The sequence below is a fragment of the Python bivittatus genome, unplaced genomic scaffold (genome assembly GCF_059951505.1).
Source record: "Python bivittatus isolate LINGU-HERP-01145 unplaced genomic scaffold, Pbiv_v1 ctg000610_np1212, whole genome shotgun sequence".
NCBI classification, from domain to species: domain Eukaryota; kingdom Metazoa; phylum Chordata; class Lepidosauria; order Squamata; family Pythonidae; genus Python; species Python bivittatus.
Genome location: NW_028277088.1, coordinates 31,572,344 through 31,597,195, shown reverse-complemented (window position 1 = coordinate 31,597,195; position 24,852 = coordinate 31,572,344). Strand labels below are relative to the sequence as shown.

Genomic DNA, 24,852 nt, shown 5'->3' with positions numbered 1-24,852 from the left:
ATAATGCAAATTTGAAAAGCATTCTTTCTACCTTTTTATCCAAGTCATTAATAAAGATGTAGAAGAGCACAAGCCCCAGGACTGAACTTTGTGACACCTCCAAATTGATGAGAAACCATTACAATCCCTCTTTGAGTATAATTTTTGATCCAGCTATATATTATTTAATGGTCATGCCATCCAGTCCATACTTAACTAGCTTGGATGGGTGATATCTGCTGACAATCCTCCTGAATAAACACGTATCCTTGATATATCATCTCCAATCCACTTTTTTCAGTTCAGTCCTTTTTTTCAAAATAAAACTGGCTAGTCCTTTTGTCATGGAAGTTTGAATGGATTGGAAAAGTAGAACTTTCAAAAAAGCATCTTCTGATCAACTTCATTCCTATCTCCATCAGAGATAGAATGTATTTTACCTTGAATTTAAAGCATACTCTGTCACAGAAAGAAGGGAAGGCCTTCCAAGTTCCACCAGTTCCTAATTTCCAATAAATAGGAGAGTATAGTTCCTGTGCTTAGCAACTGGGTTTGTAGTCTCAAAACAAAGATAGCCCAGGTTACCTCCCATATGATTTGGGCTTCCATTCCCATCGGCTTTAAGCAACTAGACTAGAACTCATGGTCCCTCAATTTCTAGCCTGATGTTTTAACTGCTGCACCAAACTGGTTCTCTTAATATTTATTTAGACACTGGCATTTTCATCCTCAGCCTGTGTCTCCACTCATACCCAACTATTGCACAAACAAAAGTACCTTGTTTCTGCCATGTCCCCATGAAGTTTCATCTTGTCCCCAATCCATTAGTGAATTTATCTTAAGATGTCTTTACAACTGGTGTTTAAAGGAATATTTTCCTCCAGGTTCAATCACTGTCCAAGGGAAGCCTCCAGAAATGTAAAATCTGTTATGCTTCATCACCCGCTTGTCTGGGAGGAAGGTCAGAGGACAGTGACTGGGAACAGAGGCATTAGAGCAGGGGTCTGTGGAGAGATCAAAAAAAGTCCAAAGTCCCACCCTTTTTTTTATAAGCATCCCACGTGTGTTTAAGACTCCCCTCTGGATACCTCTGCATCCCTTAGGCATGAAAGCCAGCTGGGTGACTTTGGGCCAGTCACTGTCACTCAGCCCAACCCACCTCAGAGTTGCTGTTGTGGGAAATAGGAGGCAGGAGAATTAAGTATGTTTGCCACCTTGAGGTGGGAAAGAGCGAGGAGGAGGAGAACTATGGAGAGAGCAAAATCATGCCGCTAGCATTTTGCCATTTTGGTCTGCTCTAAGATTGGATAGCCCTGTCACTCAGTATGGAGACAGGCCCTTTCACCATTCCAAACCACGGGCAAATTCCAATATTTCCATAAGTGTTCTGTGGTTTGGAAAGAAACTTCGGTAATCAAAACCAGAAACAAAAACAATGACTCGTAAGAAGCAATGGCTGCTAAGAACCAACCGTGTACTATACTCGGTCGTTCCTCGCAGGGGTAAAGAGCTGCCAGAAGGGATCTGGGATGAACAGCTTTTATCCCTCCAACCACGAGAACTCTTGAATGGTGCCAAAACGTTGATGCGATTACTTGAAGAATGCTAGGCGAAACCCCGCCCCCTTTGAGAACAGCCAATAGCAACCGCAGCCTTAGCAGAATCTGGGCGGCGCTGGCGGCGCTTTCCTTTTGTTACTGCATTGAGAGATTCCATAGAAAGAGAAGGGAAGAGCGAAGCGAGCGAGTATTCAGAACTTTGAAATGAGCCCGGAGCGATCTGAGCATGTCTGGGGCTGTTTCCTGCTTCCTAATAAAAAAATAAGGTACACCTCCTGAAACCTTTTCGGCATTTTTCTTCTTTCCTTCGGTTTATCTGCGGAGTGGTTTTTAAGGTGACGGAGGGCTATTTTGGTCCAATTGGCCAGGCTGGTATCGTCACCGCATACAATTTCCTTGGGGTATGGAAGCGAAGGCTGTTTTTCTCAAGACTCTTTTTAGCTTTTCAGCCCGGTTACGATCCTTTGAAGGTCTTTTCCTTTGCAAATATTCCTCCATTAAAACGCGTTCCTTTTTTTAAACGTTGCCTCTCGCTAGAGACCGTTGTAGTTTAGTGGTGCTACGTATTCCTCGCTTGTAGTAAAGTAAGTACCTCGGATGCCGTTCGGGAAGGACGCCGGGCGAGCGCGAGGTATTCTGGAACCGTGTGCTTCTTAAAACCTGGCCGCTGTTTTGCATTAAAAGAATAAGAAGTTTGCATGTGTTCGTGGTGCAAAGCCCAAGTCATTATGGAAACTAAATCATAATTAGATCATAAGATCAGGAAGAGGTGCAGAGATTAGTTTTTTGAACTGAAATGTTGACTGCACAAGGCGCAACCGTTCCTCTCCTATATTTAAATTATCTGGGTCTCTTTGGGCTTAAATTTAAACCCACCCACGGGTTAGGGTAAGCATCTTTTCTTCTTAACTTTGGAAAAGGCGGCGCGGTTAGGGTGAACCATCCTTGTACACGAAACTCTAACCCCGCCGGCAGGTTGTCAGGTTCTTTGACTTGCTCTGAATGGGTGTCTGCCCGCCCGCATCACATCGCCTCCTGCCACCTGCCCTAGAAACGCTGCTTGCTGACATCATGGAAACACCCCGCCGTCCGGGAAAGCGCGTGCAAACACTCCGTTGCGCCGTTCGCTTTAACGATTCTATTTGGTCAAAGCAGCTGTCAATCAATGGAAACGATTCTCTGGCCCCTCTGAAGACCCCCTTGGAACCGAAATGGGACGACCTCAGAGGCTCCACCCTTTTTCCTGGTGGGTAACAAGTCCACAGGTAGCGCTGCTTAAAGTGAATATCTTTCCGTTTGTCGCTCCCGCCCGCCTTGTTGCGGGAGGCTGCCCACCAGTACTTCTTTGCCTTTTTAGCTTTGACAGGTTACTCAGAGGTGGTGAAAAGCCTCTTGGGTGTTACTCTCTCTGCGCTAAAGGTACAACAGCTTGGAGAAAGCTATACTTGTCCAACCTATGTTTCAAGTTGCTGCCAGATCTCAGGTAAGGATAAAATTCTGCTTCAGAAGAGCTTGTTACTTCTGGTAGATTTTTTAAAATGATACAGGAGGCAGCAGGAATGGAACTTTTAGCATTCTGAATTTTGCTACAACTCTGACGTATTTCTCTTTCCTGTTCAGTTGCCTTTTCTTGCTTGCCTCTGTTTATTCATTTTGTCTGGCAAATGTATAAATAGCTTTGTTCATGCCTAGATAGTTTTAACTATATAGCCACAAACGGGGAGGCCAAAAACGAAAGTGGATTCTTGTAGATTAATAACTGGGTATCTCCAAATGCAAGAGGCAGATCACATCCATGATTGTTCTTTAATCAGTCTTTCAAGCCTTTTAGCTGTTTCCCTCTGAGGGGAAGGATTGCTGGTCTAGATGGTGAAGTTGGATCCAGTAAACTGTTTGTCTTCTGATCTTCTGACCTAGTTTGTTACATGGTTAGGGAAGTCACATTGCATCTTATGAAACTTCTGGGCAGGGGCTAATGGAAGCTGTAGTGACACATCTGAAAAACATCAAGTTGCCATAGGAGAAAACTACCCTAGTGGGTGAATGGGGTGGTTACGAATCTCAGGGCTGGAAATCATCCCCTTCACCCCCAATAACCATGGAGAGTCTGATCGTCAACCAGGATAGCAGCTGATAGGACAGGTAGCTGTTTCAGGACTGACCTTACCATGCAGAGATCCATCCTTCAAGCAGTAATTTTAAAAGTCTTTATAGTTAGCAACCAGCTGGGTATATGTGGTTCATTTTTTAACTAAACACATTACTTTTTTCAGAAAGAAAATAATGCTTATTTCCTGGTAATGTATAACCAGCTAACCATATTATCTCATATGGCCACTCCCAAAGTACATCATTGAGGGGCATTTGTATTTATCTCAGTGGCTTCTCATTTCTTGGTTGCAAAAAATAGGCTGAGCACAGTTTTAAAGGGCTTAACGGTTTGTTCATGCAGGTAAAATTTTATATGAGGCCTGAATGAGCCACTCTGAAAAAAAGTCACTTCTGAGCTGTAGTATGTATCATCAAGAATCTGTGAAATGGGTCAACATGCCCTGAGAACTAGCTGTGTTTTTTACCTGCCAAAGAGTTCTGTGGGGTTGATATTTCTGTGCTCTTTCTCAGTGTAAACTGGTCCATCAAAAGATAGAATATTATTTATTTTTATGCTCCTCATTTTCTTAAGCTACTTTACATCAAACTGTTGCTACATTACAGTAAATATGTAACTTCTAAATGGAAAAGAGAACTTTCCCTTTAAAAAGGCTTTGGGAAATAGGTTTTGGTAACAGAGGACCTGGGAATTTGTTGAAATGTCAGGAGGCCTAAGTCACACTTCTGAACAGAGGGCTTTAAAGCATTCAACCAGTGTTTCTCAACCTCATCGACTTTAAGTTGTATGAACTTCAATTCCCAGAATTCCCCCAGCCAGCAATTCTGGGAGTTGAAGTCCACGCATCTTAAAGTCGATGAGGTTGAGAAACACTGCAGTCCAGCCAACTGTTGTGTGTATCTGCTGTATCTGTAAGATCATAGAGGCTTTGGCAATTTCTATTCAAATTTCTTCTAACCCAAATGGTAGGCTGGGGTTAGCAGAATCGCAAGATGGGTGGCGCTTTTCATGTTGGACCTCCCCTACACTCCTTTAAGGCTCCTACCCCTTCTTTTAGATTCCTTTTAGATATATACTATCTACTTTATATCTTTTAACTTTTTAAAATAATTATTATAATTATTATTTAGACTGATATATTTTCTATGCTTTTTAACTGACTGCACCCCACCCTCCTTATGCTGGTGTTTGACTATAATAAAGATTTGATTTGATTATGTTGGGCCTTATACTGAGAAATTTGTATGCCTCTTTATATTATTGCACAGATTAAGAGTAAGACACTTTCAGGTATGGTTCAAATTACCATTCTGATTCAGTCTAAACCTTTCTTTTCTTCACTTTATTGCAGTTCTGTATAGCAAGCATGGATGAGTTCATTTAGTAAATACAAGTCTAGATCACTAACCATCAACAATATCCCTATCACAAAAATTTGAGTATAGTGTTTTGAGAATGAAGATTGTCCAGATAAGTAGAAACAATGTGTTTTGTTAGGATTAATACACCCTTTTACTTCAAAGCTCTTCTTTGAATGTCCCTCCCTTCAGAGATGTCACCATCATGCTCCTGAGAACTCTCACAGGCTAGGTAAAAAAACAAAAAGTTTGACTCAAAGTCACAAAAAGATTGCCCACCAAGATGCAGAAATATGGATATACAGTTTCCCTGGTTTGCTTGTAATACTAGCTTTTAGCTAGAATTGAAACTCATGAGCTTCCATAAACATGAACAGTTGTTCTGGTTTATTTGCATTCCCTTAACAGATTTAGATTTTGAATATCATCTCTGCAATTCATAGTAGGATTATTAGAGAACAATATCTGACATTACCTTATTTCATCTGCTGCTTCATGCATAGATTTTCAATCATTTTGAATGCATCATATTTTGGGGATTGCTTCCAGAAGAGCATAATATGTATTTTTCCCTGTATTGAAACGCAGCTGATATTAGATTAATTGCTTTATTAAGCCTGGGTTTCTAAAAAGTTTATATTGCCTGACACATTGTGTGTGTAAAGGTGAATTTCCTTAGGCAAATTCAGCAGGGAACCACTTCAGATGTTGGCCTCTGACTGTGTGCCTTGGAAATAACAATGGATAGCCAGCTGGCTATTGATTGTAACTTCAGAGGCTTTGAGAATAATTGTATTTTTTCTACTTGCAGAAAGTGCTGGTGCTCCATTTGGGGGTTAAATACATTATTCCCTTCTCTTTGCTAGATACTATATTATGAGGGGAAATTAAGAGGTAATTAAATCCAGTCATTTGGATATGGTTCACGAAGCAGTATAGAATAATTTCCTAGTCCCTTGTAAATTCTGGGAATGTGGGGTGATCCCACAGTTCAGCTAACCATGGCACCTCTGCTTGAAGTGTTTTAAGCTGATTGGTATTGGGTGCTTAGTTTGCACAATGCCAATTCAGAAGGGTAGTAGCATCAAATACAACTGTGACACTCACCACAGTGGAAATGAAAAAAAGGAACAACAAGGGTTAGAACTTCTGCTTTGGATGTTAAAGATCCCAGCATTTCCAGGTAGAACTAGGGGGAAATACCTGTCTCAAAACTTTGAAAAGTTGCTGCTAATTCTTGTAGGGAAGCAGAACAATGAATTAATTCAGTGTAAGGCAGTTTCCAGTTTTCATATGCACTTGGATCAAATGAAGAATTCCAGGCAATAAAGTTTACTTGCTTCTGGAAACATGTGTTTCAGATTACAGCAATATTGTGTTGATAAGAAACTCATTATCTGCTTTCTTGAGTAGGAAAGCATAAGAGGAAATGCCTTTTACTTTTTGACTTCCATTTCTAGCTTGTAGATTTCCAAAACAAAGATTCTAATTGCTCTGTGTTTCAGAAGAACTTATAAATCAGTCTGAGTATCCAATAGCAGAGAATATACATAGCTCAGGGTTGAACTGTGGCGTCCTTGGTGCTCTCTGAGCTTGGTTGCAAACGTTTCATTACTGGACTAGGTATCATCATCAGTGCTAGTGAGTGTGGGGTTTGCTCTCTGTTTAAATCATTCTGGGTGTTTACTGCCAAAGGGATGACTAAATGAAGTATAAAGTCTGAGGTGATCTTGAGTCTATTTCTAGTTATGCTTCAAATGACTTAATCACCAGTCATTAAGATTACCCAGCTTAAACTTTGTTTCTCCCTGTATATCGCTCAAGAGCGCTAGTGCATCATTTATTTGGTCAATATTCTATGTGACATAAGCCACCAATATATTTGCACTTCAAGTTGTGGAAAAAAAAAATCTAAACATTGTGCAGTTCATATAGCCTGAATCTTTTTGCTTTGTTATCCTTTTGTGGTCCTTGCCCATCATGGTTGCATTCTTTCAAAAAGGTTTGTGGATGCCTGTAATTTCCTGTAAAACCCATTCTTTCTCAACTTGCTGCCTTTCAGATGTGTTTAGATTGCAGATTGTAACAAGGTGATGAAAGCTGCTTTCAGTATGTCCATTTCTTCTAGTTCTTCAGCCTGGACCCCTTTACAGTCCTTAGAAATAGACCATTTTGCAAAACTAGCCTAAGACATGAGCTGTAGAAGCTAATGGCCACATCTGGCCCCATCAAGACTATTGTACTGAAAGGTAGGCAATTTGTTGAAGTACCAAAACATATCATAAATACCTCTCCTCCTTCCTGTCATAAAAGTATAACAAAGAATTTGCTTCTGTTTCTTGACCGCCAGAACCAGCTGCCTGAGAGATGTAGCTTCCACCCTATTAGTAGGGCTGGTCTTGTTGGATACGTGCCCAAGAGAATTATACTGTTTGAGCTGAACTACTTCTAGTTTGTCACATCCTTCTGCCTAAACTTTAATGACTATCTGGTGCTTTCATAATGCCAAATTTTATTTCATAGGATTTGTATGTATAGCATTATTGCCTATGTTGTAATGAAGAAATTGCTCAATGAAAAAGCTATTACTCTGAGAATAAATGAATCCAAAGAAGGGCAAGAAAAGCTCTTGCAACTGTGGTAAACCCAGAAACTTGTTGACTGCTTGCAAAGCACAGGAAATATAGATGATGTCTGAAATGAAGCTGATTTTTTTAAAAAAAATGCTTTTCATGTTCCGCTTAAGAGACTGACAGAACATTTGCAGATTATAGTATGATTTGTAAGACAGAGTTTGTCTGTTTAAATAAAATTTTATCTCAATAAAGCTCTGAGCCTGCATGTCAAAACATAAAAGTTATGCATCAGTAATGTGTCTTTCCTAAATTTATTTGCATACTGTTATGAGGTAGATGAAAATGTAACAATATTTGATCATGTATAGATTTTTTCCAATAACTTAACATCCCAAATTGTGAAGGGAGAGAGGAGCATACATACTGATGGCTTTTCCTGACTTCTTAAAACCAAATTTCATAACATGTAACACAGCCTTCCTTGATCTTACGCCCTGCAGATATGTGCTAGCTAGGATTTACATTGCAGTGCAATAACTCTGTAAAGCTATGATGTGGAAGATGACTTTATGAATAGTCACCATTGTGAATGTCAATTTGTTATATATTCATCCTGCTTTCAAATTCCAGTTGTATGGAGGATTGTATCAATGTTACTTCTAGTATTTGTAATCTACCCTTCCTCTATGGAGCTCAGTCATTATAGCAGCATCCATAACAAATCTCAGTGACACCAAAATGATAACCTGTGCATCATGACATCGTTAGGCAAAGGATGCAGTTTAGTACTTGCAACATAATATCTGATATGAGTACACAAATCACATCATTTGCATCATTTTATTTGTTTCTACACCAGTGTTTCTCAACCTCGGCAACTTGAAGATATGTGAACTTCAACTCCTAGAATTCTGGAGTTGAAGTCCACACATCTTCAAGCTGCCAGGGTTGAGAAACACTGTTCTACACTATCCACCTTTATAGATTTGAGACAATGTTCAGCCAGAGTAACAACAAAGTTGATTAGTCTGACTTAAACTAACCCAAGACAGCTGTTGTATGATCAGTACTCATACCTCTGTGAAATAAACACATTTTCAAGGCCTTCTTGAAGGCTAAGAGGTTAAGGGCATTATGTATCTCTGGAGGCCAGGTCTTCCATAGAGTGGGGGCAGCCCTTGAGAGAGTGTGCCAACAAGCCCCAACTTCTCTTTCCTTCTATGTGGTTGGGACCCTCAGCATAACCAACACTCTGAATTGGATGTATAAACAATGATTCAGGCAGCAATGTGCCACTCTTGGTGCCTCGTGGATGTGTAGTCATAAAAGTAGTTCTTCCTTTTAATATATCCAACAGACCTGTGAGTTGAATTCAGTGAAGGTGAGAGGTACACATGGAATACAATCAGTGTATGCCAGGGTATGATGTACTTGTTTATAACATAGTGTGTTATGTGGACGCAGCCATTTATGGATTATTCATTCAACCATGGTTAAAAAAAAGTGATTTGTGGATCTACTATCATTACACAGTGAACTTTATAGATGTACTTTATTTGAAATGACATCTTCATAATCCAAGTCAAAATTACAGGCAGTCCAGTGTAATGTCTGTCATTACATTATTTTTATCATGTTAGTTAGGATAATATAGAAGAGGAGAGCTTTACAGATCTTTTTGTGTAGTTGAAAAGATTTGGCTGGAACTGACTGTCTTATCTTCCAGTTTTATCATTTCAGCGCTTAATTTCAAATGAGTGTAGCATCTCAGGTGCCCTTCAGCAGCAGTCCTTGGCTGTACTAGAGACATTTTTCCATGATGCACTCCCATGCGGTTGCCTGCATGGGAGTGCATTACAAAAGAGCAGCTCCCATGTGACTGAAGATGGCCTCTTTATAAGGTACAGATTTGATACTTAAGCTGTTATTTTGCTGCCTGGTAAAATACTCATCTTTCGTGTGTTTAGGTCTTTCTCTCTAGTTTTCCAAGCAGATTCCTGGCTTGGGAAAACTTTTAATCATGGGAGTGGCAGTGCTTTAGTTAAATCACTTGATGTAGGTAAGTAACAACCAGTATATAGTTTATGGTGTTCTGCTTAATTTCTGACTATATCTTTAAAAGCAACTATTGTAAAACCAGCAAATGAATAGAAGCTCAACTAGAGCAGAAATGTGCTGTGCCATAAATATATCTTAAATATCACACACCTAAAAAGTCATTTGTACTACTTGAGCCTAGAGTAGTTTCTGTGATTTTAATTGGGCTGATCTGGAGTAAATGGGTTGTGGATTACAGCCCAGATTTGCAGGACCACTTCTGTATGAGTTGTTGAAGTTAAGCCGACACTCCTTCATAGGTAGATGGAACAAAGCACTGAGTTTCTGGTCCACTTGGCACTGAAAAGTGGTACAAACTCTTTTATGGGAAACACAAAATTGCAGTAGTGTACTGTTAACTTGAGGCCACTCTGTTAATAGTGAATGAATACTTTTCTTGATCGTAAGGAATGGTGCAGTGAAAACAAAGAATTAAATGGGTAGTTCTAGAACAAAGGACTGAAAATGAAGATAGGACTGCAGGCTTATCACCATAATCTGTAGCATGCCTAATAAAAGCAGTAGTGGTGTTTTAGTTGCAGGGGAACTACTAGAAAATCTGTGTTTGGGAACCTTCATTTTTGTTTCTCCCCTTTTCATCAGTTCTTTATGAGAGTTGCAGCTCTGCTAAGGCAGTGAAAGAGCTTGCTTACTTTTGGCCAACATGTGCTTATTAGATTTTAGCTGTGTTGGTTCTATCTTGCAGCCCACAAGACATCTTATTTCAATAAACAATTTCTAAGAGAAGATTGAGCATTTTGCTGAATTTGGGTAGACACAGACATGCAGAATTCTCTCTCCCCAGATAACATAGGCATCAAAACACAATATATGTTATAAGTAAAGAGTTTGCAAAGTGGATGTTCCTTAAAATCAGGATGTAGAGGACTGCTGGAATAAAAATCTGGGTCTGCAGTTACTAGTACTGACTTCGCAAAATAGATTGTTTATTGCTGCCTTAACTCACGTTCCTGATTGGAATCAATAGTACCTCCTACCTTTCGGGCTTGGACTAATATTGCAAGGTACCTAGAAACTTTGGAAGGGCAATTTAGGAAAGGATGCTTCTGAACCACACAGTGAATCAAAATGAATCCAGAGCACGGTTTTTCAAAATTGTTCCAGCCATGGAATTTTTTAAAAAGTGTCCTGGAACCCCTGATCAAGAAGAATGGGGCTTCTGAATGTCAGTTGACAAGCCCACACTTGTCGCAAGGAATTAAGCCTTAGTCCCTTGCAGAGAGGTCCCCCCCCTTTTAGTCACGCAGAACCCATTCAACAGTTCTGCAGAATCCAGTCTGAAAAGCCCCATTCTAGGACATTCTCCTGTTGGAACAAGTCTGTGAATAAATCTTATTCCACCATTACAGGCTGTCATATTTCTTGTGGCATCAGCTTTCTTATACAAGAACCTATGTACTGAATACATGGAAAGAAAGTGGGAAGGGTTGATGTTTATGGAAAGCTAATCTGCTAACTCAATGATATTTTAGTTCATTCGATCAACATTTCTTTCTTATGGAAAAACAAAGAGTTTTTCACAAAAACTGTAATTGCATAGGAAGGAAGACTTTTTTTAGGAATGTGTCCCTACCAAAATAAGCCAATAATTTGATGATGATGATGATGATGATGGTGATGATGATTCCAAAATATTGGCAACTTGCTCAGACACTGAGCAACTTTCTTTCAGACTCATTGATTACTCAAACCAAAATTTCTTTTCTAAAGGATTATACAAAAAGTAAATGTCTGCAAAATAAATAAAATACAATGGAAGAGTATATAAATATAAAGAAAAGATCAGCTGGGGGTAGGAGGAGCGGCATTGTGCAGGGCAGCAGGGGCAGTGGAGGGCAGGGTGACCAAAAGGCCAGAGATGGGGGAGTTAAGTGGAGGGAGTTGAAGCGTATCCTGTGGTTGTAAATATGGGTGGGATGCCAAGCACCTGAATTTTGATCACGTGACTGCTAGGGTGCTGCAATGGCCGTAACTTTGAGGACTGGTTGTAAATACCATTTGTTCAGTCCTGTCATAACTTCCAGCAGACACTGAATGGATGGTTGTTAAGCAAGGACTACCTGTATCTGTATTTATAGGCTGTTAGTTTGTGGGCATGTGAAAATAAGTCATTGGGTATTTTATTTAGTTTTAGATTAATTTTATTTTCATCATGTATCTGGGCCTTTAGTTTGTGCTTGGCCTCAAAGATGGCTTTGCTAAATATTGTGGAAATCTCAGTATATACTTTCTTTTAAGCCTATTGCTCTAGAGCTCCTTTAAAAATGAAACAAGCAAGCTAAAACAAAATTTGCTATCAAAATTTTATAATATTTGCCGAAGTTGTAACTTCTGACACAGATGGGAATATAGAAATGAAATATTAAGCTTCAGCTATTGATTGATTCTTTTAGTTTAGATTTATACAATGAAAGGTGTTTAATATTTATTAATCATGATTGAAGTAACCTAATTTTCAGTTGTCATCTTTTGTAGGACATCTGTGGGACTTGCACAGTCCAAACATGCTTTGAATTATCTGTATTTTTTGGTCTCATGTTCTGTGTTTCTCAGTGTCCATGATAACACCAATGTAACTTTTATTTTCTTTCTCAAATTTTATAATTTGTTTTTTTTTAATTTTTCAGTAGCAATTTATTGTCTAGTTTCAGGTATTACAACATTCCATTGATTCTACTTGTGGTTTGATGCAAATCATTGTTAATAAAATAATTACATTACTGATACTTCCCCCCTCCCTTCCTTTATCTTCATGAGAACTAGGGAGGGTGTCATCTAAGACATTTACTCAGGTTACATACCTACCCCAGATTCAGACTTCTTTTATCTGACTGTTTTGGTAACAGCTCTTCCTTCTTTCCCACAGGGCCATTCCCTCTTTCCTCTATAAGTATAGATGTTGAGTTTCTGGATGGGACTTTTATCTGCTAGAACATTATATAAAATGCATGGCCAGTTTTCTAAACTGCTGCTGTCTTGTAAATTCCTCATATCATGAATTAATGCTAATTTATACCTCATTTCTAGAATTGTCTCTGTTTATGCCAGAGTATTTTTGGGACCTAACTGTAATACCACCGTCTTTTCCAATCAGGTAATATCCTATACATGTGCTAAGACTACAACCACCAGAATAGCAGTGCTTTTATAGAATTACAGGACTTGTACATCTCAGCACATCTGGAAGGTACCACATGCAGGCTTTAGTACTACAGGAACCTAGCTCTTGCATTATATTTCTCTGGGTCATAATGTATTGTAGGTTAAGCCTAGCAAAAAAGAAAACAAAACAAAAACCTATTGCTATGAATTCTATTTCTTATGCAAGAACATTTCTGTAGTCTTCCTACTTAGGAAGTTAAAGAAGTACACTGGGGCCTAAAATAAGTTTTGAGAACTTTAAATATTGAGATCAGGCAGTCCTTCATTCAAGTCTTGGTTTGGGTAGAAGGTAGAGCGTAACTTAACATTTATAAAGGATAAGATGAAGTGATGTCTCTCCCTTCCCCACAGTTTGTCATATCAGTTTTAACTATGATTTAATAAAGAAAATCAGCTTCAAAACACAGTTTATAAAGGTAGATTGGCTCTGCTTACTATAAAATTATAATTAAGTATACAGTAATTCAGAATTCAGATTACATATTGGTATAATAATTCTAAAAGTAAATTGGAGAGCCTTGACTACAGAGTGATCAATAACTCACATTAATTGAAGACAGTGTGGTGGAAATGAGAATGAAGGCAGATGTATGCTTTCTTCCTCTCCCTACCCTCTCTTATTTTTTTTTTGGTTAGCCTTCAATACAAACATGGAGCAGGCATGTGGAATGACCAGTCAAATTTCCCCAGGTGGGGAATTAAGAGAGGTAGGGATATTTAGGAACTTTTGAGTTTTGAACTTGTTCTGCTCTGTTCTATCTGCCAGCCTGACTCCTTTGGGACTTTCCAAGATTGGTGATTCCCAGACTTGGAAAACCCTAACATTGGAGGCTAGCTGGAAATAAAACCTAAAGTTGGATTTTCTTCTCCAAAGGTGGATCTCTGTCCTTGACCTTTCACTGTAGTGAATGCAAACTGCAAGTAAAAGTTTCAGATCTCCTTGTAACCATACTGGAGAAGAAAAGATGGGAAGAGGAGTGTGGAAGCTTGATGTTTGCCTATGATGTTTCTCATAACTTTAACTATTTAGGATTAGATGAGAATATAGCCAATAATCTGAACAAGCTGTTACAATAATAAATAATCATTGGTTCCTTCAAATGCAAAATGCTCAGTGGCTGGTGTTTATTTTGTATAAAACCAATATCTACGTAGGGAATGAAAGAAATTACATGGAACTAGGTTTTTAATAGTAAATTGGAGAAAAGTATCTCAGTTGTACCATGGTTGCTTTCTGAAATACTAAATGTTATTTTCAAAAGGGTTATTGTAATAATTGTGTAAACAAATCATTTAGGAATAAGAGTGCATCTCTTAAATATATTTGTACTTGTCCTCCTTTCAGTATTAATTGAACAGATATTAATGTATAACAGATATGGCTATGATGATGTAAGATATGGGCAAATACAGCCTTTGAAATCCAAGGCAGATTTCAGGGGAAAATAAGGATTTTTATGATACCCATTCAGATCAAATGGAAAAAAAAATCAGAAAATTTGCTTTAGGATCATGGATAAAGTGAGCTGGGAGAAAGAAAAACTAGGATTTATATCAGGAATCATATATGAATTAGTAGAAAGTTGGAGTTTATCAGATCTTCAGTCCAGTGTAGGCCACACAAAATTAATAATGTTAAAGGAGGCCCTTTGTCCTGTAAAACAGTGTCTTGGTGTTTGTGCAAATTCTTGTTTCATGAAACCTGATAAGTTACTCATTGGTGAAACCTCTTTTAATAATGTTCTTCAGCCTGGGCAACAAAGTCCACCTAAATTCCAGTTAGGCTTGAGAAATCATTTTCCTCAATTCTGGGAAACTAATTTATAGTATCATGAAATTTTCCCTCAGCTGAGACAGTCTTCTAACTTCTGTGTCTTCCTCAGCTACAAAATATGCATTTTGATTGCATTAATAATTTCTCTATTGTTTTTTTTTAAAGATGAAAGGAGAAATTCAAGTGTTCTATATTTTCCTAATCAGTTTTTAGAAATATGAGTAATTACACAGTTCCTATTTTGAAGTTATAATATTGCAAAGGCAGAGTTTTTTTATTTGTTAAGTTACTGTGACCAAAGCCCAAAGTGCAGTACAGTGGTAAAAATCAGAGAGATCTGAGTCTAAAATCTTCCTTAGCTATGAAGGTCAGTCACCATGTTTTTACCTTAATGTACCTGTCCGAAGAAAAGGGAAAGTTATTATCATTTTTTAATTTGTGTATTTGATTTATTTTCCTCCTTTCTATTCAAAGCAGTTAACCATTTTTTAAAGAAACAAAAGGAGTAAAAATATATATAAAATAATACTAGCATCAATAACAGTTAATAATACTAGCATCAATAACAGTTAAGATGGTACTGAAAGAGTGTCTATACACTGAAAAACTGGGGCCAAGTGCATCTTCTAAAGGAACGTGTCCGTTGCCTGAAGTCAACACTGAAGAAGGCCAGAAAGATGGTGGCTCTGCCACTGAGCATCTTCAAAAAGGGCTCTTTGCAGCTTTTTCAGCTGGGCAGTCATAATAGAAGAGACAGCTCCTTAGACAGAGTTAGTGCCAACATTTTAATTTGTGCCTGATAAGCAAGTTGGCAGTCAGTACAGATCATTTCGTACAGATGATTTGATCTCTACATCTTGCATTATTTAGAAGCTTAACATTTTGTATCAGCTGCAACTTCGACCCTTTTTGAGAGAAGCCCCAGCAAAGAGGGTTGCAACTGGTATATAGGCATAATTGTGTGAAAGCATTTCTCACCACATCTACCATCTAGTGGTATTGGAGTATCAGGGAGTGTTCCACATTGTGAATCTACTCTTTCATGGGGAATGAAGCTATGTCGAAACAGGCTGAACTTCGATTCTCAAATTAGTTTCCTGTTTCCTAACAGCATATCTGTCTTTCTAGATTTAATTTCAGTTTGTTCTCTATCCAGCCCATCATCAAAGTTAGTCAACATTCAGGGCATCAAATTGGATATAAGGTCCAAAAGGTCTGGGTGACTTCAGCATACTGTAGTTTCGTGTAGAGATTGAATAGAACGAGACAAAATGGGACCCTGTGAGCACTTTGGGTCAGTTGCCTAGATGTATAACAAAAGAACTCAGTACTACCTTTTGGACATGGTGCTTCAAGAAAGAGTGCTCCTAAGGCCCTGCCACAAGAATACCACAGTTGGTTGTATCAAAACCTGGCCTTGCTTCATTTTGGAGTGTAACCCCCTGCATGTCACGGAAAGGCAAAGTGCAACTTAGACTGCATCAAAGATTTGGGTCCTTTTGCTTTTAGAGAAGGTATATTGTTCATTGGAACTGTCTGTTCCTTAACTTATATGTGAGAGAGCAAACTAAAATGCTTGCCATGTTTGGCGATTCACTTCCTGGTGCTACTCCAGTATGCATAAACCCATCCTTTTCGTGTATTAATCTCATTTTAAGATCAAGAGAGGCTAATTTTACATTATTCAAAGTAGCCTTCTACTGATTTACGTGAATGGCCCAACTACATATTAATTTTTAAAAAAGTGTTATGGTAGACAGACACATTTTTGTTCTTAAAATTACTTCAGGAATGTGCAAAATTTGAAAAGAGGGTTTCACTTTGACAAGGTTTAGCGCAGTGCACCTCCTTGAAGTTGCTTTGGGAAGTAACATGGGCCCTGTCTCTCTGAAGAGCAAAACTAAGCTATTGGTGGCTTCACTTTGTGTCTCTCCAACTGCAGTCACCTGAAAGTATGAGTTCCTTAGGAGGCAGTTGGAGCACTGAGAAACACATGGTCAAGGCAAACAGAAGGGTTGCTTCTGCTGCTCCTAGCACTTGGTTGAGACAAATGGTGACTGCCTCAGCCAGGATTATTCTTAAGCAGCCTGGAAGAGTTATACCACCCATTGGGTTACATAATAAAAATAAAAATCAGTAAAAATAACAATGACGTGTAAAGCCAGTAAGCCAAAAGTAAAAGTATGTCGAATAGAAAGTATGTACGTTTTTTGTTAATTAAACCAATTTGTACATCCTGCTTTCAGGAAATAGAACATAACTTATTGAATCTCTTATTATTTGGAGTTTATATTTTTATGTGCAAATGTACTTTTTATTCTTTTTTGTAACTTTCTAGTTATTGTCCTCCCTAATGCATATGGGACTATCAACCTAACAATTATTTGGATGTTTCATTATATAAATGTTTATACTGTATTTATTGGTCTTTCTCCTTTGAACTGTTTCCCTCCTAGTAAATTTATACCAGCCTTGTGAAATATTAAGCTGACCTCTGATGCCAAATACAAAAGAATTAAAGATCCAGAAGAGCTAAATAACTGAGTGGCAATTTTTGTTAGGCATCCAAACATAATGCACTAGCTAACTCGGCACATTAGATCCTTATGAACCTTTTAGATATTTGGAAGTTCCAAGAGATAGGAGAGAGAAAATGCAGGAGGAGAGAATACAGTGGTACCTCGGGTTACGAACGCCTCTGTTAACGAACTTTTCGGGTTACAACCAGCTCCAGCCGCAAAAATTTACCTCGGTTTGCGAACTCCGCCTTGGGGTACGAACAGGATACGCGGCCATTTTCCCTCCTGTGACACGGTCCGGGGCCATTTTCCCGCCCCTGACACGTGGTCCGTGGCCATTTTTCCGCCCCTGACACGTGGTCCGCGGCCATTTTTCCAGCCCTGACACGTGGTCGTAGGGAGGGGGACTCTCCCTCCAAGCAATAGCCGCCTCCCTGTCCTCCACGCCAGAACAGATTAACGGTAATTACATTGAACCTTATGGGGAAATTTCCTTCGGGTTGCGACCAATTCAGGGCGCAACCAGAGTCACGGAATGAATTAAGTTCGTAAACCGAGGTTCCACTGTATATAAATATGTTAACCAGTGCATTTCCTAAGAAGGTACAGCAGTGAATCCATTGGACCACCTCCTGAAGAAAAGCCTCTACTGTTGTAAGTAGGTGATCTTCTTGAGCTGGAGAGTGCATTACAAAATGCCATGGGGCAGGCTCGCAAATTCATAAGATGAATAGACACTAATTTGCCAGAAGAGAAACTGCTGAGAGTGTTTCCTGCCACCCACTTAATCTCCCAAGAAAGTCTCTACCCTTTATATAACTTTTTTCTGAATATATGAGTCCACCTCCAAACAAATGAGGGGGCTCCAGGCACTTTCCATTTTTTAAGAATGCCTACGTTGGACCCTCTAATATCTTGTGGCCAATGCTTTGCTTTGTAGCATGCCAGCTTCCTACTTTTAAAATTAAAAGAATATAAAAATAAAGTCAGGTGGGTGGGAGGATTAGTGTAAGGTGGGCATGATGAAATGTTGGATTGACTCAGAGAAGGAGGAAGAGAATGCCAAGACATTTCAGAAAAGATGTTTGAGTCCTGTGAAAGTAAAAAGCACGAGAAAGAAACTCAGAACAACTCTACCTTGATGATGTTAGATATACGTTGAAGTAGAGAGGGGATTTGACAGGCTTTCAGGATTCTGTTATAGTATCATAACCACAGAAAAGTACAGTCCAAGACTCCTAGTGACTCCTGTTTCCTGACCTTGCCTGCCTTGATGGGCTAACAGCTGATAAAGTGCACACAGCACCGCTCCTGGAATTCAAGGTCTCCCTTTAGTGCAAATACATTTCTCCCTGGTTTTTAATTTTTGGGCTTCCCTTTGATATTGCAGGTGAACAGGGAAGTGAAGAGCAGATTATCTGCATTTCCTTCCACTTTATTTAGAACATCCAATATATATATAGAACATATAGTTTCTATGAAACTACCACAGTAGAACTTGTTTGACAACTTCCAAGGTGTGGAAGAAAAGGTGATTAATATTGTTTCTTCTCCTTCTAAGAGTGTGTGCTTTCCATTTATGTCTGGAGCTTAATATTTGTTTTGGGAAAAATAATTTTGCAATGAATATATGAATATTTGGCTAGCAAAATATGGTACATGTAATCCAGCCTCCACAATCCGTTTTTAAAAGTATTTTATTTGATGTCAACAAAGAGGTTGAGCTAATCATATCTGCCTTGGAGGTGTGAGGGTGTGAGTTACTTGTGTAGATTGTTGTTGGAACACTGTGTTGCAAATAATTAGGTTTGTGTAACATTTACTGGGGCCTGATCATCTGATTCTGGACAGTCAGTGGTTTCATCCAGATATCTACCGTGTATATATTTGTATTTGTCATTTGTTTAAACCTCCTAAAATTCATTTTTTTACAAAGATATTTGAAGGAAAGAGTATATCTACATATTGGATTATGGCCTATTTTGATCTTTTATTGGATATTACTAGACAGAGATGCAGTTATCTAGCATGAGATGTGTGGCATCATTTATGCCCATGGAATGGCTTTTCACAAGCTCCCGCATCTGTCATGTTTGGTAACAGAATAGTGTTCCTGTTCATGATGTTGGAAAGGATAGCAGTGGACATGGAAGATGCCATTGATGATCATGGGTTTTTTCCCCCAATTTTGAGGATATTTTGTAGACTTTTTCGTTTTAAAAAATTAATGGAGAATTTGCACAAATGTTTACTGTATTTTCAATAACTAAAATAGTGGGATACCACAACATCAATTCTCAGCAATTGTGTAGTTAAAAAGTTTCACAGAAAAGGGATTTAGAGGCTGCAGGTTGCCTGCCCGTGCTCTGGTTACAAGATACTGGTATTCAGGACATACACAGTGCACTCCTTTCTATGTTTACAGTATATACAATAGGATTGGGCAATAACTGATTCTTCAGATACTGTCAAACACAACTCCTCTTGGTCCCAACCAAACCCATCAGTGATGAATAGTAATGGGAGTCACAGTCAAACAGCATCTGGAGAATGACATGTTCCCCACATGTTCTTGACTTAGAAGTAGGGCCTCTTTCAATAAAAGTGTATGATTTCAGCCTGTGTTACAGATGGCAATACAACTGAGGATAAAGCCTGTTTTCTACTGCTTTTCTTTCAGACAAAATATGTTTGAGAAAATAGGAAGATGGTTTTGAGATTCTAATAAATTGTTTGGAAAATTGACATTTAGTCATAGAATCCTGTAACTGTGCAAACATTACATTTTTCCTTTCATACACCCTAAAGGAAAAAATGCATGCTCCCCAGTCAGATCATAACTATTGCCTGCTCTCATGTTATGTTTCAATGCCAGGTTGTTCTGATTTCCAATTAACCCTAGATCTGAACTGCATTAAACCGCATTTTGATTATGATTCTGCATGTCTGCTTAAACCACTCTGTTTTGCTTCTTCTCAAAACAGGCACCCAGAGTCATGTAGGACTGAGCAGCAATAGAAATTGAAATGGTGGATGGGTGAATGGGTGGATGGGTGGGTGGATCATTTAGGATAATTCCAAATATTTTAATGGCAGGTATAAGTATTTTCAAAAGTATGAATTATTTTAGAAGTGTTTATTTTAACTTCACCTCTTAATTTTTATTTCCAGAATGGAATTTTGACTTTTACTATTTGGAATGATAGCTACCAGATCTGGGCTGATAAAATCCAGACAACCATTAGACAACAGCACAAAGTTAGAGTGTTGTGCATCTATCTGGATATCTGGTGGCCATCTGGATTTTTGCAGTCCAGATCTGGTAGCCCTAGTGATGGCAATGATTGTTACTTCTGTTATTATTGAAAACCAGATGCAGTAATAATCAAGAAAAGAGGTAAAAAAATTCTTCATTGATCTGGGGCAGCTCACAGGAATAAAGAAGTCTATATCAAGTTCAAAAGCTTGTAACATTTGGTGGCTGAACTTAAAGAATCATATCTTAGATAGGTGATGCCTGTAGGTTGTTTTGGAGTTAGGAATACTTCTTTAATATTCTGTCTTAAATAGGCTTTGGGTAAAAAAGAACTCTAAAAATGCAAGTATTTTACATACCTGTGGTTGGGTGCGCTAGTCTGTTGCAACACGCATAGTTGTAAATTCTGTTTCAGTGAAGAGTTCATTGTCTGCTAGAAGTTTCTCTATTTCTAGAAATTGGAAGTGAAGGCAAAATAGAACCAAATAAATCCAAGCAAGCTTCCTTTAAAATAAATAAATACACACATACATACCATATATATCCTTTTTTTAAAAAACCAGGATTCTGGAGTTCTTTGCAGGAAGAAAACAATAAAATGATAAGTTAAAGTATAATAATAAGCACCACAGCATCAAAAATGAGAAGAGATGAGCAATAATTTTTAAAAAACCAATAGTTTTTTCATCTTGCTTTCTTTCCACTTAATCTCTTGTTACAGCTTGGAGTAAAGCCCTGCCATTTTGCCTGTGTGATTCCACATAGTAGCTAGTTTGTTCTATAGAAATGTTCTATATTAACTATGGCTTTGCTGTAGCTTGTGATGTCACAGCTGGACATAAATTATCATACAAGTCCTTTTTCCTCTAGCACTTTCTGTGTGTTTCAGGTCTATGTTTCTTATTTTACTTAGTAGTGAAATAGGACTGCAGGCAGGTATGTTGATGAAAATGATTTGTCAAGGCATGGTTCAAATCCATTAGCATCTGCTCATTGTGCTCTTCCCCAGCCTTCTCCAGTTTGGCCCTTTCAGTGTTTGCATTGCTAAAAAATTGCATTTTTTAGAATTTCTTGCCATTTGAACAACCTTATTGTTAGGAATTTTGACAGTTTCAGTCCCAGTACATTTAAGAGGAGTCAGTCATGATCCAGAGTGGCCTTTTGTGATGATTTATTGCTGATATTAATCTGCACAAACTCAAAATATTGTTTTCATATATGGAATCCCATGTTTCACTTTTCTGAAGGGGCATGATATAAAACTCTGCTTTTCGAATAATCAGACATTCTCTTTTCTTTAGGATTGCTAACAGAAGATTCTGTAGTAAGTGCACTCTGAGATCTAAAATAGTGTTTAATTCCATCGCCTTTAGCATTTTTTTTTAATTTGTAGCAATTTAGAGAGAGCCAGTTTGGTGTAGTGGTTAAAGGCACCAGGTTAGAAGTTGGGAGATTTTGAGGTCTATTCTGCCTTAGGCAGCTTTGGGCCAGCCACTCTCTCTCAGCCCTAGGAAGAAGCCAGTGGCAAATCACATCCGAAAGTCTTGCCAAGAAAACAGCATTGACTAGTCCAGGCAGTCCCCAGGAGTCAAGACTGACTCGAAAACAACAGTAAATTAGAAGCACTGTAAATCAACATGAGAGAAACAGTATCCACTTCTTAGACATAGATGCTCCTTGTCCAAATGACATTTCTTCCTTGATAATCCACATTTCTGCAGCAGCAAACTTACTTCCTACTCTATGCAAAAGGAAGGAAGAAAGAAAAGAAAAGAGGGATAGTTTATAGAGCTATTCCTCTGCTGAAGAAATGGGAAGAAATGGATAGAATTCTTGTTTTGTTTGAGCTATTGAGAAGGAGCTGCAGAACAATAAAACTGGTGTTTCCTTTAGAGCAGTGTTTCTCAACCTTGGCAACTTTAAGATGAGTGGACTTCACCTCCCAGAATTCTGGCTGGGGAATTCTGGGAGTTGAAGTCCACTCATCTTAAAGTTGCCAAGGTTGAGAAACACTGCTTTAGAAGTCTTAAAGGAAGAAGGCTGAGACAAAGTTTGCTTCTATGGAGAAATGGAGCCACAGCCTCTCAACAGACAAAACCTTAATTTTACAGAGGTTTCAGGTACCACAGTTGAGCAAAAATAATTCAGCTCAGTAATGCAGCACTGCTGGTTCCATGAGAACAGAGAGGTCAGACAAGTGCAAGGCTCTCCTGCAGAAGTGTCCCGGGTTAAGCTAAGAGTGTATGTTCAGGCAGACCTGGAAAGCTAGCTATGGGATTGCCTTGACTCTCTGTAGAAAGCTAATCTAAAAAAATATGTGTGGTATCTTCAGTGGAGAGAAGGGTTTAAATCAAAATAAATCTATGTCCCTTCCCTTCAAATTTGGAAGCAGCAGAATACAGCATTGCTAAACCCAAAACAAATAATGTACAGCCTTCAGTGACACACAGAAATTATGTTATATAGCTGATATCAAAGTCATGTTTTTTTAAAAAACACATGAGATATAATTACAACTCTTGAAAATTTCAAAGGGGGGTTCTCCTTTTAAAACCCCATGAATCTTCTTTTCTTCTCTAACACAGATTTTTGCTTCAGGATTCAGACTTACATCTTATATAACCATTAACTTTCATTCAGTCATCCTGCTCCTACTTGGGCCCATTTTGACTGCAGGACTGACGATAGTAATTCTTGGTTATTCACTTATGATCATTAGCCATGTGTTATGAAAGCTGTCAGATTGGCAAGTGTGATAGTGTGAAATGGGGGAAGGTGCCTGAAGGAAGCAATAAGCTGAGTTGGGCAAGTTGTTTGGAGTCGATGGCAAGCCCATACTTAAAGGTAGGGTTTTCAAATGCTGGTCTTTATTATGTGTCTTCGTATGTCACAACTGATGTGGAGATAAGCTATTTCAACACTCTTGCAAAAGATTAACCATCTATTAATTCTGTTTAAAAGTGAGGCGATCCAGAATCAAGAACGCATGGGCAGGACAATTTTTCTGGAAAGGGGTGAAGAGGCATCAGTTAATTAGGGACTTTCATTAAAGTCCTTTCACAATGGAGGCTACAGCATGAGTGATATGTGCATTTATGTCTGCACCATGCCCCAAAGACTTGCAGTAATTAGTGAAACAGAGAAATCCTATCATGATCGTCTCCTCAGAAACATCTGAATGCATGTCTTGGCCTCCTTTCAGGAGGACACATAGAAGCTGTAGTGATGTGAGAAGAGAACTGGATTTGCCACTTTCTTGGTATTTGGAGGACGTAGTTCAAGTCATGCTGATATGGCAAGGAATCCTAATAAATTGGATGGAATGTTCTTCCTAGGCAACATTGTTTTATATATTTAAAACATTTTATCCCACTCCTTAAGTTGCTAGATAGTAAATATAGATAATGGGAAAAGTCCCTGTTTTTAGGTTTACCATAGAAAAGGCCTGACACCCAGGAAAAGAAAATGATGGGAGGAAGGAGGAAAAAGTGTTAATTAAATTCAATTTTTATTGCAACTGACTTGCATGAAATGATGATGATGATGTTGATGATGATGTAGCATGTTGGGTAGGTGACAGCTAGGAGAAGCCAAAGGTAGGTAAGTGAGCCATAAGTGAGCCTTGTTTATCTTTTTCCCCTTCTGCTGTTATGCAGCTCTTAAATTAGCTGCAGTTAAATGAAATTGTTACACACCCACACAACATACATGTACCCAGGACTGGACAGTATATGATCTGGATTATACAGTACATACTAAAAGATTGTTTCCAAGCTTTCTTTGATCATCATGAGTTTTGCTGTCAGTCTTTAATTTAGACTAGTTTCCCACATGCAATATAGTCCCAACGATTATATTTTCATCAGTTATTTCCTTATGCTCAAAACACCTCTGAAATCTGCATGAGAAGCTTCCTGTCTTTGTCATTTTTGAAAAAGTACTGGGCATTAACCTCAAGGAATGTTGTCCAACCTTAGGGAAGCTCTTGAATGAGCACAAAGGGATGGTACCCTGCAAATTTGGGGGAATTTTGTTTTCGTTTGGCATAGTGGGTCATCTGAAGAATTGGACTGGTGTATTTCCTTTCAAGTGATGTTGCTTTCTAAGAGTCACCCTGCCTTGCTATTCTAAGTGGTTACCTGGATATTTTACTTTTGAAGAAAGTTTATTTGCATGTATCTTTCTTAGTTTTCTTCCTTTTTCCTGAAACTAGATGAAGAAAGAACACATAGGACTATTAATTTTCTCCTTTTCCTCTGCTTATTGATTCAAGTTGCAGGTAAGGTGGAAGAGGATTAGCAGAAGAAAGATAAGATGGGGTGGAGGGAAAGCTGTCAGCTGTGATTGTGCATAGGGATGGATCTACAATTTTAAGCAAAGTGACCTAAATCATATTTCCTGGATTCCTTTCTCATAATTATTTCTCTAAATTTTGTGAAGC

General features: G+C 38.5%; 1 protein-coding gene across 6 annotated transcripts in view; it reads left to right on the top strand.

The window, feature by feature from the left end:
* Positions 1 to 1,696: 1,696 nt before the first annotated feature.
* Positions 1,697 to 24,852, top strand: part of OSBPL3 (oxysterol binding protein like 3) — a 106,636-nt gene continuing 83,480 nt past the window's right edge. For 2 of the 6 annotated variants that reach the window (XM_088150693.1, XM_088150688.1), the window contains exon 1: positions 1,697 to 1,804. The gene's annotated coding sequence lies outside the window, so the exon portion shown is untranslated. Of the gene's footprint in view, positions 1,805 to 2,539; positions 2,785 to 2,830; positions 3,022 to 24,852 lie in introns of those variants that run through there. The other 4 variants (XM_088150690.1, XM_088150689.1, XM_088150692.1 and 1 more) reach the window with 3 other exon arrangements.